Source organism: Canis lupus, chromosome 20, assembly GCF_011100685.1.
Source record: "Canis lupus familiaris isolate Mischka breed German Shepherd chromosome 20, alternate assembly UU_Cfam_GSD_1.0, whole genome shotgun sequence".
NCBI lineage: Eukaryota > Metazoa > Chordata > Mammalia > Carnivora > Canidae > Canis > Canis lupus.
In genome coordinates, this window is record NC_049241.1 from 15,895,024 (window position 1) to 15,917,475 (window position 22,452).

The following is a 22,452-nucleotide window of genomic DNA, read 5'->3' on the forward strand; positions in this document are numbered from 1 at the left end:
CTGAAAATTTCATGATGTGGGCTTACTTTTGGCTAATTCAATCAGTCGTTTAGCTCTAGAGCATTTCCACTTACTTACTTTATTTATTTTTATTTGCATACACGTGTATGCGCGAAAGAGAGAGAAAGTGCGTGTATGCATACAAGTAGGGTGAGAAGCAGAGGGAGAAGCAGACTCCCTGCTAAGCAGGGAGCCCAATACAGGGTTTGATCCTGGGACCTTGAGATCATGACCTGAGCTGAAGGCAGACACTTAACCCACTGAGCCACCCAGGCATCCCTCCACTTAAATATTTATATATATACATGTATACTTTCTTTTCTTTCATTTCCTCTACTATAATTTCTAGTCTTCAAATACTGTATCTCTTAAATTCCTATTTCTCTTGTTGTCCCATTATCTTTTTTCTTTGCCTTTTTCATTCTGTTTTCTAGAATATTCCTAAACTATTATTCAACTTTTCAATTTTTATTTGATTATTTAATTGTTATGTCACAAAAGCTACCTTTTACTATCCCTCTCTCTGCCTCACTTTCTTTCATTCTGACTTTTACTTACTTATGTGAGGATGTTAATTTTAGCTTTGGGAAACATCTTGTCTCACGTAATTATGTTTTTTTTTGTCCTCCCTTTCCCCCAGTAGTTTGTCCTTAACTCTATTCTTTTTCACACTGTAGATTTTTATTAATTATCTGGACATTCTTGTAAACTTGTGAGTGTTTAAGAATGAAATAGGAGAATAATGGGTTTATGGTTTGGTGAACTTCACAAATGACTTATTACATGACCAGCTCACCCTCAATGACAGTATAAGAACTATGCAGTTCTTCCAGAGAAACATTTTCTAATTTTCAATCATCTTAATGCTTATATTAAGAGGAGGACCGTTAGTCTTTTTCCAGTATCCTGGGAGTAGGTCCTATTATTTGGCATTGAGACTCCTCAGTATCCCACTATCCTCACTTCTTAGATCCCCTACTTCACTCTGGACTTCCATTGGACATGGTGGCTTCAGACCGAGAATCTCTGTTTTTTCAGAAACTATACATCCTGCTTCCTGCTGGGGAGAGGTAAGATGGATCATCATAATCATGTGGCACACAGAGTGTGAAGAGGATTGCATGGTCCAACACTGGTGTAATTCTCATTAGACTAGTTCTCTTCTGTTTTTACCTCCAGGTATTACTTCCATATCCTGTAGGCTTTGGGTTGTTACTTACTTCACCTTATTAATTTCACTTAATGCCCTCCCATTTATTTTTTTCTTTCACAAATTTGTTTACATTTCTTATCCATTGTTTTCTCTTTTTTCCATCCTTTTTGTAAGTTTGTCACAAAGTACTCATATAGAATTGCAGCGTTTAGAAAAGTTTTCTTCAGTGACAATAAATGAAGATACGTTCATTGTGTGTATTACCTGAAAATGTACTGTTAGAAATAATTATTTCAATGGTCATAAAGCACCTATCATAAAGCAGTCCTCTATCTGTTGAGTAATATGACTTCTCAGTACTACACTTGTCCCTTCCTTTTCAGTGAGCAATTAACAATCTTAAAAAAATAGTTACCTACCTCCATATGTTTGGCTCTTAATATCTCTTAGTTATTACATTGTTTTCACAGATAGAAAAATTTATAATTAAATATATAAAGAGAATCAATAGTAAAGATATTTTGTATTTGCTAATATTTGAGTGATATTTTACTACCTAATTTTCAGGATAAGTTAGATATCAGATACATTGTTGATATGTTCTTAATTATTATAATCTGGAAATATATTTTTCATGTATTTTGAAGTAAATTGAACTTGAGTACATCAGTAGGGAGAATGATTAGGAAAGTGAATTTTGGAATTTGGCAGTCCTGGGCTTGAGTGCTTTGCAAGATGAGTGACATTCAATGTGATACTTAAATACCCTTTCTTTGCCTCAGTTTTCTTATGTCTAAAATGGGGATAAATACAGTAAAATGTTTTCTTCATAGAATTATATTAGGACTTACCTGAGATAATTCAGATTAATCTTGAAGCATAGTGACTGAAATCAAATGAATGCCCAATAAATTTTTCTAACATTAAAGTTGTTGTAATTAATATTAATGAGCCATTGATTAGTGTATGACCCCAGGGTCTTGAAAAGAAGATCCAGAGAAAGCTTAAAACAGTCAAGTGGTTCTGCAGAGTAAAATGTGAAACAGAATTTGACAACAGAATGAGTGTCTAATTTAGAGAAATGTGGGCTGAAGAAATACTAGATATATAATAGGAATGTCAGGACACCAATGAAAATTCAAGAAGAAAGAAATCCCTAAAGACAAAGTAACTTAAGTTATCCATATTTTGCAATTTGTTAGAAATTTTTGAAGTTTCATCAAAAATTTTCATCAGAAATTTAATCATTTCACAGCTAAAATTAGAAGATGGGGAGACTTGATTTAAAAGATGAAGTTTTCCAACTACATGGTTATTTGAGGTAAGCCAATGTTAGAAGTAAAATTCAACTTTATATTTAAAAAGTGAATACTCACAATTCCACCAGAACACCAGGCCTATGCAGAGTTATAACTCAAATATATATTATGTGAATAGTGCACTTGCATGGACTATGTAAAAAAGCAGGCACTTTCTTTGTTTAGTTGACACTTGCATTTATATGGAAAATTCAGGGCTAAGCTTCCATCTATTCATGTTGTGTCACCTTTTGATTCATCTCTTGTAAAAGTCAATATGTCACCATTCTCTGTATGTCAGTGGAGACTGATTGGAGTGCTGACTTTAAAGACAGGTCAGAAAGTCACTGCAAAAAAAAACGCAACAACCTTTACTGGAACAGAATGATGCTAAATGTCAAGAATAAAAGATTTAGATGCAATTTAAAGAGTGACATGCAAAATGTTCAACTGTATTGCTGGGATATTAGGTTCCAAATCATGTAAAACTGGCAAAGCTCATGAAACAGCTTTGTGGAGTCACTCTGAAATACCACTTCCTTCCCAGTTTCTTCAGAAGAGGGAGAGGAAGGAGAAATAACCAGGTACCATTTTATGGAAGGAGCACCAACCTATCTTAAAGCAGGTAAGAAATCTCAACACAAATAAGAAAAAACAATTCCAAGTTCAAATTCTGGGCTTTCCATTCTGTCATCAAGTTTTAAATGAAAAACTGTCCTTTCTCTGGAGGAGTGAGGTCATCATCATTGTTTTCTTCTTTTTGTGGATACTATACCCATCAAAGATTCATGTAAAGGAGACATAATATCTCTAATTGGGTAATATTATTGTGTACAATTAATGACACTTTGAAGAAATCTTCAGCAATTCATGAAGTTTTCTTTAGGATTCCTGGAAAAGGTGTTCAACTTGGGTCATCCTTGAACATTGACCCATTTTGTAAACTTGCCCCATGTCGAGCAGGTAAGGATACTGGAGAACCAAAGTGAAAATGGACTGAGACTGAAGGATAATGTTGGACATGAATTAATGTTATGTTGATACTATAGCAGACAAGCCAAAAGTCAGAAGTATCTATTACTTACATTAATCTTAAAAATTTAAAAGGGGGAGGCACCTGTGTAACTCAGTGGTTGAGCATCTGCCTTTGGTTAGGTCATGATTCCGGGGTCCTGGGATCAATTCCCACTTCAGCCCCCCTCCTCCCCCCAGGGAGCCTGCTTTTCCCTCTGCCTATGTTTCTGCCTCTCTCTCTGTGAATCTCATGAATAAATAAATTTATAAAAAATATTTAAAATTTGAAATGGGTATTTTGTCTAACAAAGTCGAAAGGATTGCTTTGACTCTTTACACAATTTATTACATTTTTTCAAATATATATATTAATGTCCATTCTACATGCCATGTGCTGTGCTTGGTGCTGAGAGAAAAACAAAGAACTAGACATTTGAATTCAAAGTTTACTGTCGGGGAGGGGGCAAGATGGCAGAAGAGTAGGGTCCCCAAGTCACCTGTCCCCACCAAATTACCTAGATAACTTTCAAATCATCCTGAAAACCTACAAATTCAGCCTGAGATTTAAAGAGAGAACAGCTGGAATGCTACAGTGAGAAAAGTTCAGGCTTCTATCAAGGTAGGAAGATGGAAGAAAAAAAAAAAAAGAAATAAAAAAGCATCCAAGGGGAGGGGCCCTGCGAGATGCCAGGCTAAGGCCACGGGGCAAGTGTCCCCAGGACAGGAAAGCCCCGACCCAGAGAAGCAGGAGCTTCACCAAACTTCCCGACCGGAAAGGTGCTGGCAGGGAGCTCGGGCAGGATCCCAGGAGGGGCAGGGGTGCCCTCAGGCTCCCTGGGACACTAACAGACACCTGCGCCCCAGGCAGGGCGCGCCACACCCCACAGCAGAGCTCCCTAAAGGGCTGCGGCGCTATCGGCTGGACCCGGGAGCAGCTCGGAGGGGCTTGGGTGGAGGCTCTGTGTGGAGGGGGCTGCCCGGCTAGGGAGCACGATTTTAGTGGCACAGGCCCAGGAGCACAGGGTGCCTGAGGAAGTCCCCCCCCACCCCATAGGCAGAGGCCGGGAGGGCCCAGGACAATAAGGACACTCCTACCTCCTGGCAGCCCCGAGCTGAGCAGATCAGCAGCCCCGCCCCACGGAGCATCCACGCCCTGGTGGACTGAGAGCTCTGTAGTTACTGCGGGAGCTGACTCCAGGGCTGGGGAGCTGGCCGCCACCACTGTTGCTGTTCCTCCTGGGGCATCATGGGATAAACAACCCTCACGGAGCCTCACAGTGGCCTCACAGAATAAACAGGATAAACAGCTCCCACTGAGCCGTGCACCACGCAGGGGGCTGAGCAGCTCCCCCAAGTGCTCACATCTGAGAATCAGCACAGCAGGCCCCTCCCCCAGAAGACCAGCTAGATGGACAGGGGAAAAGCAAGTAATTGACCAAGCAGCACTGGAAAGTTCCAGGGGAAGTCGAGGGATTTACAGTATATAGAATCAGAGGATACTGTCCCTTGTTTTTTGTTTTCTGTTTGCTCCCCCACTTCTCTCTCTTTTTTTTCTTCTTCTTCATTTTTTTTTTCTCTTTTTTCTCTTCTCTCTTTTTCTCCTTTTCCCAGTACAACTTGTTTTTGGCCACTCTGCACTGAACAAAATGACTAGAAGGAAAAACTCGCCTCAAAAGAAAGAATCAGAAACAGTCCTCTCTCCCAGAGTTACAAAATTTGGATTAAAATTCAATGTCAGAAAGCCAATTCAGAAGCACAATTATAAAACTACTGGTGGCTCTAGAAAAAGGCATAAAGGATTCAAGAGACTTCATGACTACAGAATTTAGATCTAATCAGGCAGAAATTAAAAATCAATTAAATGAGATGCAATCCAAACTAGAGGTCCTAACGACGAGGGTTAACGAGGTGGAAGAACGAGTGAGTGACATAGAAGACAAGTTGATAGCAAAGAGGGAAACTGAGGAAAAAAGAGAAAAACAAAAGATCATGAGGATAGGTTAAGGGAAATAAATGACAGCCTCAGAAGGAAAAAAAAATGTATGTTTAATTGGGGTTCCCGAGGGTGCCGAAAGGGACAGAGGTCCAGAATATGTATTTGAATAAATTATAGCTGAGAGCTTTCCTAACCTGGGAAGGGAAACAGGCATTCAGATCCAGGAAATAGAGAGATCCCCCTCTAAAATCAATAAAAACCCCTCAACACCTTGACATTTAATAGTGAAACTTGAAAATTCCAAAGATAAAGAGAAGATATTTAAAGCAGCAAGAGACAAGAAATCTCTAACTTTTATGGGGAGAAATATTAGATTAACAGCAGACCTCTCCACAGAGACCTGGCAGGTCAGAAAGGGCTGGTAGAATATATTCAGGGTCCTAAATGAGAAGAACATGCAGCCAAGAATACTTTATCCAGCAAGGCTCTCATTCAGAATAGAAGGAGAGATAAAGAACTTCCAAGATAGGCAGAAACTGAAATAATATGTGACCACCAAGCCAGCTCTGCAAGAAATACTAAGGGGGACTCTGTAATAGAAAGAGGAAGTCCAAGGGAACAATCCACAAAAATAGGGACTGAATAGGTATCATGATGACACTAAATTTATATCTTTCAATAGCAACGCTAAATGTGAACGGGCTTAATGACCCTATCAAAAGGCACAGCATTTCAAACCGGATAAAAAAAGCACGACCCATCTATTTGCTGTCTACAAGAGACTCATTTTAGACCTAGGACACCTCCAGCCTGAAAATAAAAGGTTGGAGAACCATTTACCATTCAAATGGTCCTCAAAAGAAAGCAGGGGTAGCCATCCATCCTTATATCAGATAAACTAAAGTTTATCCCAAAGACTGCAGTAAGAGATGAAGAGGGACACTATATCATACTTAAAGGATCTATCCAACAAGAGGACCTAACAATCATCAATATTTATGCCCCAAATGTGAGAGCTGCCAAGTATATCAATCAATTAATAACCAAAGTTAAGAAGACATACTTAGATAATAATACATTTGGTGACTTGAATGTAGTGCTTTCTACAATCGACAGATCTTCTAAGCACAACATCTCCAAAGAAACAAGAGCTTTAAATGATACACTGGACCAGATGGATTTCACAGATATTTACAGAACTTTACATCTAAAAGCAACTGAATGAATACACACTCTTCTCAAGTGCACATGGAACTTTCTCCAGAATAGACCACATACTGGGTCACAAATCAGGTCTTAACTGACATCAAAAGATTGGGATCGTCCCCTGCATAGTTTCAGACCATAATGCTTTGAAATTAGAACTAAATCCCAACAAGAAGTTTGAAAGGACCTCAAACACTTGGAGGTTAAGGACCATCCTGCTAAAAGATAAAAGGGTCAACCAGGAAATTAGGGAAGAATTAAAAAAATTCATGGAAACTAATGACAATGAAGATACAACAATTCAAAATCTTTGGGATACAGTAAAAGCAGTCCTGAGGGGGAAATACATCACAATACAAGCATCCATCCAAAAACTGGAAAGAACTCAAATACAAAAGCTAACCTTGCACCTAAAGGAGCTGGAGAAAAAACAGCAAATAGATCCTACACCCAGCAGAAGAAGAGATTTAATAAAGATTCGAGCAGAACTCAATGAAATAGAGACCAGAAGAGCTGTGGAACAGATTAACAAAATCAAGAGTTGGCTCTTTGAAAGAATTAATAAGATAGATAAACCATTAGCCAGCCTTATTAAAAAGAAGAGAGAAAAGACTCAAATTAACAAAATCATGAATGAAAGAGGAGGGATCACAACCAATACCAAGGAAATACAAACAATTTTAAAAACATATTATGAGCAGCTATACGCCAAAAAATTAAGCAATCTAGAAGAAATGGACGCATTTCTGGAAAACCACAGACTACCAAAACTGGAACTGGAAGAAATAGAAAACCTGAACAGGCCAATAACCAGGGAGGAAATTGAAGCAGTCATCAAAAACCTCCCAAGACACAAAAGTCAAGGGCCAGGTGGCTTCCCAGGGGAATTCTATCAAACATTTAAAGAAGAAACCATACCTATTCTACTAAAGCTGTTCAGAAAGATAGAAAAAGATGGAATACTTCCAATCTTGTTCTATGAGGCCAGCATCACCTGAATTCCAAAACCAAAGACCCCACCAAAAAGGAGAATTATAGACCAATATCCCTGATGAACACGGATGCAAAAATTCTCAACAAGATACTAGCCAATAGGATCCAGCAATACATTAAGAAGATTATTCACCATGACCAAGTGGGATTTATCCCTGGGATGCAAGGCTGGTTCAACACTCATAAAGCAATCAATGTGATCGATCATATCAGAAAGAGAAAAAACAAGAACCATATGATCCTCTCAATAGATGCAGAGAAAGCATTTGACAAAATATAGCATCCATTCCTGATCAAAACTCTTCAGAGTGTAGGGATAGAGGGAACATTCCTCAGCATCTTAAAAGCCATCTACAAAAAGCTCACAGCAAATATCATTCTCAATGAGGAAACACTGGGAGCTTTTCCCCTAAGATCAGGAACAAGACAGGGATGTCCACTCTCACCACTGCTATTCAACATAGTACTAGAAGTCCTAGCCTCAGCAATCAGGCAACAAAAAGAAATAAAAGACATTCAAATTGGCAAGGAAGAAGTCCAACTCTCCCTCTTCGCAGATGACATGATACTGTACATAGAAAACCCAAAAGACTCCACCCCGAGATTGTTAGAACTCATACAGCAATTTACCAATGTAATAGGATACAAAGTCAATGCACAGAAATCAGTGGAATTTCTATACACTAACAATGAGATTGAAAAAAGAGAAATTAAGGAATCAATCCCATTTGCAATTGCACCCCAAAACATAAGATAACCTAGGAATAAACCTAAACAAAGAGGTAAAGGATCTATACCCTAAAAACTACAGAACACTTCAGAAAGAAATTGAGGAAGACACAAAGGGATGGAAAAATATTCCATGCTCATGGATTGGAAGAATTAATGTTGTGAGAATGTCAGTGCTACCCAGGGCAATTTACACATTTAATGCAATCCCTATCAAAATACCATGGACTTTCTTCAGAGAGTTGGAACAAATCATCTCAAGATTTGTGTGGAATCAGAAAAGACCCTGAATAGCCAGGGGAATACTAAAGAAGAAAAACATAGCTGGGGGCATCACAATGCCAGATTTCAGGTTGTACTACAAAGCTGTGATCATCAAGACAGTGTGGTACTGGCACAAAAACAGACACATAGATCAATGGAACAGAAGTGGACCCTCAACTTTATGGTCAACTAATATTTGACAAAGGAGGAAAGACTATCCCCTGGAAAAAAGACAGTCTCTTCAATAAATGGTGCTGGGAAAATTGGACATCCACATGCAGAAGAATGAAACTGGACCATTCTCTTACACCATACACAAAGATAAACATAAAATGGATGAAAGATCTAAATGTGAGACAAGATTCCATCAAAATGCTAGAAGAGAAGACAGGCAACCCCCTTTGAACGTGGCCACGGTAACTTCTTGCAAGATACATCCACGAAGGCAAGAGAAACAAAAGCAAAAATGAACTATTGGGACTTCATCAAGATAAGAAGCTTTTGCACAGCAAAAGAAACAGTCAACAAAACTAAGAAACAACCTACAGAATGGGAGAAGATATTTGCAAATGACATATCAGATAAAGGACTAGTATCCAAGATCTATAAAGAACTTATTAAACTCAACAGCAAAGAAACAAACAATCCAGTCATGAAATGAGCAAAAGACCTGAACAGAAATCTCACAGAGGAAGACATAGACATGGCCAACATGCACATGAGAAAATGCCCCACATCACTTGCCATCAGGGAAATACAAATCAAAACCAGAATGAGATCCCACCTCACACCAGTGAGAATGGGGAAAATTAACAAGGCAGGAAACCACAAATGTTGAAGAGGATGTGGAGAAAGGGGAACCCTCTTGCACTGTTGGTGGGAATGTGAACTGGCGCAGCCACTCTGGAAAACTGTGTGGAGGTTCCTCAAAGAGTTAAAAATAGACCTGCCCTATGACCCAGCAATTGCACTGCTGGGGATTTACCCCAAAGGTACAGATGCAGTGAAACGCCGAGACATTGCACCCCGATGTTTCTAGCAGCAATGTCCACAATAGCCAAACTGCGAAAGGAGCCTCGGTGTCCATCGAAAGATGAATGGATAAAGAAGATGTGGTCTATGTATACAATGGAATATTACTCAGACATTAGAAATGACAAATACCCACCATGTGCTTCGATGTGGATGGAACTGGAGGGTATTATGCTGAGTGAAGTAAGTCAGTCGGAGAAGGACAAACATTATATGGTCTCATTCATTTGAGGAATATAAAAAATAGTGAAAGGGAATAAAGAGAAAGGAGAAAAAATGAGTGGGAAATATCAAAGAGGGAGACAGGACATGAGAGACTCCTATCTCTGGGAAACAAAGAAGGGGTGGTGGAAAGGGAGTTGGGTGGCGGGTGGGGGTGACTGGGTGATGGGCACTGAGGGGGACACTTGATGGGATGAGCACTGGGTGTTATGCTATATGTTGGCAAATTGAACTCCAATAAAAAAAGAGAGATAATAAATAAATAAATAAATAAATAAATAAATAAATAAATAATATAAAAGTTTACTGTCACATAAGAAGTTAGGCACAAAACAGGTAGTAGTGTCATTGTGTGGTCACATACAAATAGGCACAGAATGTCTTACAAACACTTAGCTGAACACCAGAGTTCAGTGTTGCCTTCCTCAGGAAGGTAACATCTTAGCTGGGTCTTAAAGAATGTGTAGTGGTTATTATCTAGGCAGCCATGAAGAGCTTTCTAGGCAGAAGAACTACAATGAGCAAAGCTAGAGAGACATGAATATGCGTGATTCACTCAGGATACTACAAGTGGTTCAGCATTATTATGAGGAAACAGTTGGATAGTAAACAGATATGAAACTGCAGAACAGGGCAGCCCCAGTGGCGCAGCGGTTTAGTGCCGCCTGCAGCCCAGGGCCTGATCCTGGAGGCCCGGGATCGAGTCCCACATCAGGCTCCCTGCCCTGCATGGTGCCTGCTGCTCCCTCTGCCTGTGTCTCTGCCTCTCTCTCTAGCTGTGTCTCTATGAATAAATAAATAAAAAATCTTAAAAAAAAAAAAAAGAAACTGCAGAACAGCAATGTTTTATGTTCTATCAGAATTCTCTACAATGATGAAAATATTCTATATTTGTACCATCTGACACATAACCACTAGCCACATGTGGCTATTGAGCACTTGAAATATGGTTAGCAAGCTGGAGAAATGAATTTTTAATTTTATTTAATTTTAATTAATCTCAATTTAAATCATCATGTGTAGCCAATAGCTACCATTTCATGTGGCAAAATTAGAGAAGGGCATGCTATCCATGTATAGCAGACAAAGGCCCTCGGCTATTACTCTGACAACATTTAAGGAACCCTTGATGATTTTAAAACAAGGAGGTAGTGTGACAGAATTTGTGTTTTAAACTGATTACATGGACAGGAGCATAGAGAATGGATTTAAAGAGAGAAGTCATGAGTCAGAGAGAATAATTATGACATCATTGTTTTTATCTAAATGAGAGACCAGTAACAGGGATAAATGGATTAATGTGAAAAATATTTAAGAAATAAAGGGATTGGTGGGAAGGAGGGATGACACTAAGATTCCGGGTTGGGTGACCATGTTTATCCTAGTGCCAAAGGCGTGAAAGAACTCCATGGTGATAGTGGTTAAGATGATAAAGGCATTTATGTGATGAATTTGCTGAGAAGAGGAAGGCTCCAGCACTGATAACCCCAGATCCTCCAAAATAAAACTGTCATCATTCAAGAAATCATGGCACACTGGTATCTGTTGTTTCATCCTGCCTTCTTTTGGTCAAGATATTATTTACTAGGGGTCATGTTACTCCTTGATTCCATGTAGAAAGTTTTGAAAATAAAGCTAACATAGGCAATAAGTAGGGTTGAGGGAGATTTCTAATGATATTTTTAAAAAATATCTGGATCTAGTGTTACCTAAAATCAGATGCTTAGAGAATTTTTAGTTACATGACTTAATAAATTTCCTTTTTTTTTTGTTTCTTGGTATATATTTTTGGTTAGATAATCTGTGTTGGGTTTGTGACACTCATAAATGAAATAATCCTGTCTAAATTCTGAACCGTAGTCAATTGACAGCGACTATTTTGTTTCTCCCACTCCCATTAATGCAGGAAATGATGCATTGGACACTGGAAGGTGTTGCCCAATATTTTCTCTGTTTCTCTTTGGTGTAAGGCATTTTTGGAGAAATTAGCGATATTATTTTTTTTTAAAGATTTTATTTATTCATTCATGATAGACAGAAGGGGGAGGGGCAGAGACACAGGCAGAGGGAGAAGCAGGCTCCATGCCTGAAGCCCAATGTGGGATTCGATCCCAGGACTCCAGGGTCACGTCCTGGACCAAAGGCAGGCGCCAAACCGCTGAGCCACCCAGGGATCCCTGTGATATTATTATTTTTGACCAGGATTCAATGCCCATGCAGAAACTTCCAAGCAAGTCTATTTCACCAACAATTGCTCAGTAATTGAAACAGCCTTTGCAACTGGAAGCAGGTAATTCTTCATTGTAATGAAATTCAAGTTTTTCTGTCATACTAAGGAAGAGCATAGCTACGATGAAATCTGTTTCTTCTTTCTTCTCTTCCTCTACTTTCAAAAAGATTCATAGGGTCTTAGGGTGATGTTTTTCAAACACAAAATTTAGACTTGAACATATAATTTATTTTAAACAGCAGCATTCATATTGTCTTAATATAAGATGGATTCTACTCATGCTTTCAAAACCGTTAACAGTTTTTAAAAGATATTAAATGGGGACTCCTGGGTGGCTCAGTGGTTGAGCATCTGCCTTCGGCTCAGGTCATGATCCCGAGGTCCTGGGATCAAGTCCTGCATCTGGCTCCCTGCAGGGAGCCTGCTTGTCCCTCTACCTATGTCTTTGCTTCTCTCTCTGTGTCTCTCATGAATAAACAAATAAAATCTCTTAAATTTTTTTAAAGAAAGTTTTTATATGGCCAAATGAACATTTGACATTTGGTGATATTTCAAATGTATAACTGTCAGGTAATCACTCATTACTAGGTTCAAAGGGTAGGATCTGGAGTCCTATTGCCTAGATTCACATTTCAGATCCACTGGTTACTGTGTGATATTGGGCAGATTACTTAACCACTCTGTATGCTATATGTTAAATGAATAATTTAGAACAGTGCCTGACAAATAGAAAGTACTCAAGACATACTAGTTCTTACACTAGGTATGTTACAGAGGTTTGCCAATTAAATATGCAAGTTGGAAGAATATAGGTATTACTGATTTGACTACTTTGGAAGATAACAGGTGTAGGGCAAATCATTTCAGTTCAAATAATGTGTCTAATGAGTTAAAAATATAGGGAAAAAGTCCTGCCTTAAATTAAAAGAAGCTAAAAGATAAAAATCTCACCATTTAGCAATTAATTTAAAAAATACATTCTATGAGTTATGGTTATAATATGACTAATAAAAGCAAAAGGAAGAGGAGCCTCTAGTATACCAGTAGGTAACAGGTGGACAAAACAAGGCCTTGCCCCTTCAGTCATCAACTCAGCAGGTCTAGTTTTTTGTTTCTTTTTTGTCAAGAAGCATTAGTATCTGATGATCTATGTGATGATTACTCGCTGGTGATCTCAGTGAAATGTGTTTGCTGGCTTACTCCGGTTTTAATTGATTGATGTTCCCGTTATAGAAAACTCCGCTGCACTCCATCCTAAGTGATGTACTGCTGGCAATGTTTGTACAAAGGCCAACGAGTGAATGGACCACGGAGATAGCCTTTTAGTCCAGACGTTGCTCCATTTTTCCCCGGGCAGGAACAGGCTCGCAGGTGAAGAAACAGAACACATCTGGCTGCTACAGCTGCCTTTGATGTATATTTTGTAGTTGGCAAATTTCAAATACAATCATTGATTAAAATAATTGCTACTGTCTCTCTCAGTCATTACTTGGCAGGTTCCCCTATTACTGGGTGCCCCTATTCACATGTTATATACAGAATATGTGGACTTACTGCATCATTTGAAAATCATTTTTTAAACAATGAAATTCCTAAGTAGTTGGGCTCAGAACAAGGGCTTGAAACCTGGCTCCTCTGGTTAGCCTGAGCATTTGCAAACAAATCAAAACTGCAATACCTACTTTCTAGAGTCACTGTAGAATTAAATTAGATAAGACATATAGATGACTGGTACATAGTATGGCTTAATAAATGGAAGGTAATAATAAGTATTATCATCATAATAAATTACAAACGCAGTTATATAAAATGATTATTAAGTATTTCTATTTGTCAGGAATTGTATAATCCCCTTTTCTTGATGACATGGCTCAGAGTTTGCTGTTTTCCTTTCCCTGTTTCAGATAGAGAATGAATGATGTAAAAATTAGTAAAAAGGAGAAGAAGGAAAAAAAAAAAGAAGATAGGACTTGGTAATTTGTTCCCAATGTTTTATTTTTAAAAAGTTTAAAATTCAGTGACATTGAATTTCTCAGTGAACATCATATAGCCACTACCCTTCTGTTTACTTAGAAATTAAGTATTTTAACAGGTATTAGAATTGGAAGGCTCATTCTAGTTCAAAGAAGAGCTAAGTCTTGCAAGGTAGAAAAGCCAATGCCAAAACTGCCTGGCCAAGAGAGAAAATTAAAAATGCCAAGAGCTCACATGCAACAAAGTAATTGCAGTTATGAGTGCTGCTCCTACAATACTTATCAAGTGCCGGGATAAATCACAGTCACTCATGCTCTGAGTTTCCTAATATAATTGCTCTCCCAGATCAAAACCTTAGTGTGTTTCATTGACACCTTACCTGGCATACTTCCTTCTACATTTTTTTTCCTGTTAACCATAAGAGACTTCCCCTTTCCTTGTACTTATGATGGTCTAAATTGTTTAAAGGACACATGTTTCTTTTGGACATGCTTGAGGATTAATTTGGTAGAAGATGTCACTCGCAGATTTTTAATTTTCTATGGGGATGAAAATTGAGTAAATTAAAAAAAAATTAAGACTTCTTTATTTTAGAGAAAGAGACAAGAGTACAGTGGGGAAGGGCAGAGGGAGAGGGAGAGAATCTCAATCAGACACCCTCATGAGCAGGAGCCTAACGTAGGGCTCCATTTCATGACCCTGAAATCATGACCTGAGCTAAAATCAAGAATCAGTTGCTTAAACAACTGAACCATCCAAGTGCCCTGAAAATTGAGTAAATTTCTAACAGACAAAGAGCAAGTACAATAATGAGTAACACTTCAACATTTGTATAATTGTATATCCTTTTGGCAGTTCTGTGACATTTTTCTGAGCCTGCAAATATTTCCCTTGGACGGTGCTAGTGAGTGGTACACAAGACCCAATGCATGGACAACAACTTATTTGTTCCTTCACTGACAACTTCAAAAGACCATTTTTCAGCTCAGTCACACATCAGACCCATTAGCTAAGTGTGGGTTTCTTGGCACCCTTAGAATCTGCACAGTAATTGAAGTGACATTTCAAGGTTTCCACCTTTATCATTCTATATATACAATAGAAGCTTCCTTTTTAACATGTCCCAAATATCTGTCTCCACCATCAACACAAGGATAGTACAGCAAAAATACATGCTTCCTGAGTGGATAAATGTGTGTGCACAATAGTTTCAACAAGACCTTTGTAAAGCTAGATGTAGTTTGTTCTATCACAAATTGACCTGAGGTCACCTATTCAAGTCAGAAAAGACACTATTTGGGGGCATCCCAGATTTCTTTACTTTTTACTACCTTCCTCTTCTCCTTTTCCTTTGCCTTTTTTTCTGCTGTGTGATAAATATGTTTAGAGTGTGGTGCCTCCTTGGTTGTTCTGTAGGACTCCTCATCCTCCATCCCAGATCCTGCAGCAACACTCCATCCAAGCATTCTTTCTACTCTCCAAGATTTCCCGAGTGGTACCTATGATCCTTGTGCCCTTGAGCTCCTCAAAATGCATTGGTGTTAGCAGCAGTATCTCCACTTCAGTTCTGTGTGTGAAAATGAGGAAACAATACTTGCTGTCATCCCTAGACAGATGATGGACTCAGAGTAAACAATAGCCACTTTGTACCCGAAATGTGATAAACTGGCACTCGTCTGATTGGTCCTCTCCTCTGACCTTAATTATCATTGATTTTTCTCTTACTTTTACAAATAGCTGAAAGTTGTCTTGAAGATAAGGAACATGATCTGGACATGAAGGTTTCTCTTTCTCCTTTTTTTTAAATCTTTGATCTTTCAGAGCCTTACCGAATATCCTGATTTACAATTAAGTGGATTGGAGGAGAGTGTCACTATTTTCTACATTGCAAAGTCAAAATAGATAATGGACACAGACTCCTCCTGTGTGGAGTTAATAGAGAAACAGAGGGACACGAGTCCCTTTTCTATCCTCGTGTGTATTCTGTAACCTCATGTTGGATAAATTTTAGCGGACTATAGCTTTTAGGCCAAAATAAGAAGCAAAACTTGGAAAATTAAAATTTAGGCAATTAGATCAAAGGAGGTAGTTATATGTACTACATAATCTCCCCCCTTTTCCATCTTGATAGTGTTGAATGAACAGTATATTCTGATGATTGGTTAGTTAGCTGTTATTGAGTAAATGTCTCATATTAGTTATTTTAATAGATTTCAAGGTGCAGAATAGATTTCAAGGTGCAGAAGACTTAACTCGAATCACCTTATACTATATAACTACAAGGTCCAGAGGTAGATCTAGCTTTAGGCTAATCTGGAGAAGGAGATTGAGATATGACCCTAGTATATAACATTTCTTCATCTCTTAGTGTTACTTGAGACAATTTTTCACTCACTGCTGCAGAATGGATACCAGAAGATTGCTGTATCCACACACTTATGGGTTTCAGTTCTAAGAAAATCCCTAAGATTTAGCCTATGAACAGCTTATATCATGCACCCAACCTAGAACCAATCACCGTGGCTTAGAGAATGGGATACACAGGATGGCTTAGAAGGAGTCACATGCTCCATCCTTAGGGCTTAGTCCCCCCCCTCCCCCCAAGCCAATGTGGACTGAGTCTGAGTGGCAGATTTTCCTATGAGAGAAGGAAAAATTCAAATATCTATACCATTACTTACTATGTTTTGAGATGTGTGGGATATAAAGATGAATCCAAAATAGTCCCTACCCTTAAGTATAATGTAAGTTACAAAGAGAAAAACTCCATCAGAGAGATTGGAAAATGTGCTATGGAGATCTTGGGAGGACTATTGAGAGGAGAAAGGCATCAGTGAAAGCTTCGGGGGAGTGCTGTTTCAATGGCCTTACTAGGATTTCTACATTCAGGAATAAATAGCAAAGATAGGAAAAACAGAACATGGCTTGGACTTAATCACAAAGTAAATGGAAGAACCAAGTAGAGAGGTGTAAGCCATAAGGAAAACCACAAACGGTGAAAGCAATCAACTTTCAGAAAACTATGGAGTTTTAAGTCTCTTTAAAGCATGTAAAACGAGGGTGGGTTTGTCACAGGTAAGTTTAGAAAAGTTGCTTAGAACCAAGTTATAGAGATCTTGGTAGCTCTGGATAAGGGGTACTTAACTGTAGTCTGTAGACAACAAGGATCACTGAAGCTCTTCAACACAAGAATAGCATGATCAGAGTTGTTAGTAACACTAACCCAAAAGTGGAATGTAATAACTTAGAGGAGGAGACAAGCCAGATAAGAAATAAGAAATCAGTGAAGAATTAATGGAGGCTTGAGAGGATTGTTTCTGCTTTTTTTCATAGATACTAGTGTATATTTTGAGGCAGAGTATGCCAAAAATATTAAAGAGTGTTGGGTACCTAATGCCACCTATGTGTCAGGACAGACCTGAGTGTAATTAATTTAGAAGCAACCTGGTAGTGTGGCTGGTTTTTTTTTTTTGTTTTGTTTTGTTTTGTTTTTTGTTTTTTTCTGCAAAATGATCCTCTTCTCTTTGTACCGTTTGGGTCAAGGTTAGTGTTTCTTCATATTGACACCTTTGAATGAGGAAGAAATAATTAGTCTGAGGTGGGGCCCCAGGCAAATGTATTCTTAAGATGCACTCCCCAGGTAAATCTATCATGCAGCTATGGTTGAGAACCACTAGTAGGAAGAAGATTAACTGCTTGCTTAGCAACTCCAGTTTGAGCCCTGGCCCTGCCTAAATTTGCTATAACAGGGCATGAGACATTTAACTTGTTTCTTCATTGACCAAAAGTAATATGTACAGACATGCTACATAAAGCAACTTCCTGACATTGTAGGAGGACAAAACACTCATTTTAAAATCAGACCTACTTGAATGAAATCCAAGTTTTCTGCTTACTAGTTGTGTGACCTTCGATAAATTACTCAACCATTTTGAGTCTCTCCAAAAGATTTAGGAACTTGCACAGCATCATAAAAGAAATGAAAGGTAGAGCTGGAACTTGAACTCGGGTCTGCCAAAATTGTCCCTATACTCACACTTCTTCAGTCAAGGGGAAAGTAAAAGTGGATTCTGACAGCCAAAACACGTGAGTTAGTTATTTTATGTTTGGGCCTCAGCTTACTCATTTGCAGAACGGTGAAGTTTGGTCATATGATCTCTTCCAGATCTACAATAGCAAATGAATTTATTGACCGCTCAGTGTGTACCAGACACTATTTAACATGGAAGGCATGCATAAACTTGAATAATACACATTACAAGCTTGGTGTTATCACTGTCTCCCCGTTAAACATAGGAAACAGTGGTTGTGATTACTCACCAAAGATCACACAGCATGTAACTACAGGTTTTGAAGCTATGTGCTCTGTTGTTAGAACCTTCTTCTTAATCACCGCATTTTATTTCTAAAGCTTTTGCCACAGCTTGTATGCTATATTGGTTGAAGTCCATTTGAAATGGGAAATGGTATTAACAGAATGTGCTTTTGAAGTGAAATGCTACTGTAGGCAACAAATGCCTCATGAAGTATCTTAACACATTGTAGGCTCCTGACATGACAAAATTTCAGATCATTTTACAAAGTAACCTTCCTCTTCCTGGAAGGCTGCCTTTCACTTTAAAGGGTCATGGAATCAGAGTCTAAACCTATATTAACAGAAATGTGTAAAGAACAATAAATCTGCCTCCTGTGCAGATATCACAGAAAAAGCTAGTATGCAATGGCAATTTCATAAAAAACATTATTAGCAGATAAAACAGCACTATGAAATCTAGTGGGATTAATGGATGGGCAGTAAATCTGACAGATCTTGAATGAAGAGAATTTGGATTTAATGTCATTTAGAATTTGCCTACATAGAAACAGAATCCCTCTGATAAATTATACCAATGTTAAGTGGAGTTTACTCTCCCTCTTTCTAGGAAAGGGACAGACAGAGTGCTCTGTAGGCAACTGTGTGTTTTTGTTTTTGTTAGGAGAAAGAGAAAGCAAACGAGATGAGAGAAAAACAGAACAAATTGGTTGTTCCATCTTTAGGCTGACCCTAAATAGTTAATGGCAATGGAAATCCTCTGGTTTTACAAAGGAACAGATTCACTGGTGTTCTTTTAGGGGTAGAGACAGAGCATCTTAAAGACCTCACATAAATTCCCTTATAGATATCCCCAGTTAAAGAAGGCCGAGTCATTACATGGAATTAGAGATATGAGGCAGGTGCTACACACACATAACAAAGTCAGGCAGGAAACTCAACCCTGTATTCTTCTAAGAAAACAATGTTTATTAGCAAAATCCATACGATCAACATCTTAATAGTTTATCATGAATATATTTGGTAATACGTCATTTCTTACTCATACTATACTTTTGGATGTCCAAAAACATATATTAAGATGCTTTATTAATTAATAGGCATCTTCTCAGGTTCTCACTATTTGTAAAGTTTTTTTTTTAAGATTTTATTTATTTATTCATGAGACACACAGAGAGAGAGAGAGAAGGTTCTCACTATTTGTGACACAGAAGAACACTGCAGAGGCATCAAAATTATATTCATTTTCCCCATTTCCCATCAGTTTCTGGAATTGGAAGAAAAAAATCTATATATTTGTAAGCATATTACTTATAAACACTAACATGAATTATACCATCCCACTTAGGAAATAGGTGCATAACAGGTATTTATCTCAAAGATACAAATGTAGTGATCTAAAGGGGCACCTGCACCCCAGTGTTTATAACAGCAATGTTCACAATAGCCAAATCATAGAAGGATCCCAGATGTCCATCGACAGATGAATGGGTAAAGATGATGTGGTGTTTATATGTATACACACACTGGAATATTACTCAGCCATCAAAAAAATGAAATATTGCCATTTGCAATGATGTGGATGGAACTAGAGGGTATTATGCTAAGTGAAATAACTCAGTCAGAGAAAGATAATTATCATATGATTTCACTCATATGTGGAATTTAAGAAACAAAACATTAGGAGCATAGGGGAAGTGAGGGAAAAATAAAACAAGCTGAAATCAGAGAGGGAGACGAACCATAGGAGACTCTTAATCATAGGAAACAAACTGAAGGTTGCTAGGGGGAGAAAGGGGGAAGATGAGATAACTGGATGATGGATATTAAGGAGGGCACAGGACGCCATGAACACTGGATCTTATAGAAGACTGATGAACCACTGAACTCTACCTCTGAAACCAATAATACACTGCATGTTAATTAATTGAGTTTAAATTTAAAAAAAAAGAAAAAAAGCTACAAACATTAAATTTAAAATTTTCCTAAGGAAAAAAAGATATATTGATAGATAATTATTTGCAATTATAATTATAAGCACTTCAAGCCAGAGGTGCATTTCCTATATGTCTGTAGGGCCAATTGTGTTTTGCATAACAAGTTCTGAGGGGATGTCTGTTTTGGAGTTTTGTTAAGAGGCAGTTCATATGGGAATTAAGTCCACAATTCAGTGTTTGATTACTCATAATGAGTAACTAAACAGAAGAAAACTCCCAAAGTTTGTATTTTAATAACTTGATTTCGGTAAAACATTATAGATGATATTAACATACATCTAATTCATTGGGCCATACAAAATGTAAATCAATAAGAGAAAATTTTATATACTTCCTCTGACTCCTTCCTGCTCTCACTGCTAGCCAAGTGCATCTCTACTGAGCAGACTTTATAGCATTTCTACTCTAATTAGACTCTATCAATTTCCTCCCACAGTGAAATGACCTTGAAACATAGAAAGCTTTCATTGCTAGCTTAAAAAATGCTTTCTTGTGAGATTTCAAGCCCTTCTTCATTTCTCAGACCTAACATCTTTCCAGCAAGGGCATTCTTAAGAATACTCTTTGGAATGAATAAGCCATAAATAAACATGTCTAACTTCTACCTCTTAAAAAATTAGAATTTCTGAGAAAAATGTTGTTTTTTATCTGAACACTGAATATTTTTTAGAGTGAGCCAGGAGGCAGTTATTATTTTGTCTGCTCTGATTGACCTAATCTAAATTCTCTCAAAACTGATAAGCACAGATAGAGATCAGACATATTATAAAATGTTGGTTTGAAATGAAATCTGCATTTAAAACCATGGTGGAGATAGTATGACCTCAGTGAATCTAAAGACTAAGATTGATTACAGATTCTTTGTAAGTTTCTTAACTCCTAGAAGAATACATTTGTTTTTCAGAAATACAGTATTGTGCTTTGTTGCTAGAGAGACTAACTTTAAAATTCTAAGAGTTGTAAAAGCCAACTGTCCTCTTGTCTTCAAAAGAAATTCACAAATAGATTATTTTCAAGGAATAATTTAAAGAAAACACCCTACATTGTCAAATCTATTTTTTCTGAAATATATAATTTTGGTGTTCCTTTGTAAGGCAGTAAAATAAAATGAGACTGAAAATCTGTTGTATTTATTCATACAAGTATACAATTATTATTGATTAACTTATCAAAACATAGGTGATTGAAAAGCAGACCTTGCTTTGGTTTTATATGATAGTATATGAATATAAGAAATAGTTCTTTCAAAAGAGAACAATGAAATTTTGTTCCCATTTTTCAAAAAGGGACAATGCCATTCTGTTCCCCCACTGGATACACACTAACATGAAGACCATGTGCTTTTGCTGGAACAAGTAATTGAGAAAGAGTTCTCAGTACAGCTTGACACAGGTCCTTGAATTTGAGACACAACAAATGGAAACAGATTTGACATCTGCTCTTGGTCAAAAGATTCCAAAAAGCAAAACAAAATACTGGAGTAATTTGTTCCAGCAGGGATATGAAAAGGCCCTGTGTGCCTAGGACTGGAAAGGGAATGAGACCCATCATGTCCCAAATCTTGTAGGCATTTGGAAGGTATGAGGGGAATATCTTAGGTGGCTCCAGCGATTCCATGAAAGTGAAGTGATGGGGAAGATCCAGGCATAATGGGAAGGGTAGAGAGAAAGTACTAATGTTGAGGCTAAAGGGAGACATGCCTGCCCATTTCAGAACACCCTGTGTGGTGGATAAAACCAGGAGAAGCTAAAGGCTGTGTGTGAACACACACACACACACACACACACACACACACACACACTTGCAGATGCTACCACTTTAGATGGAAACAGAACTAGAGAAAAGCCTCTTTACCACTGACCAGAGTCTCCATGTAAATTAACAATATCATTAACAGGGGACACTCCATGCTCCTACATACTATTTCTTGTCTAAGAAGATAACATATCTTTAACCATCTTTTTTTTTTTAATTTTTTTTATTTATTTATGATAGTCACAGAGAGAGAGAGAGAGAGAGAGAGAGAGAGAGGCAGAGACACAGGTAGAGGGAGAAGCAGGCTCCATGCACGGGGAGCCTGATGTGGGATTCG

At 38.0% G+C, this 22,452-nt stretch overlaps 1 long non-coding RNA gene across 4 annotated transcripts in view; it reads right to left on the bottom strand.

Annotated features, from left to right (window-relative positions):
* Window positions 1-2,645: 2,645 nt before the first annotated feature.
* Window positions 2,646-22,452, bottom strand: part of LOC111091430 — a 37,991-nt gene continuing 18,184 nt past the window's right edge. For all 4 annotated transcript variants that reach the window (XR_005374411.1, XR_005374408.1, XR_005374409.1 and 1 more), the window contains one exon: window positions 2,646-2,798. This is a non-coding gene — a long non-coding RNA (uncharacterized LOC111091430). The remainder of the gene's footprint in view (window positions 2,799-22,452) is intronic.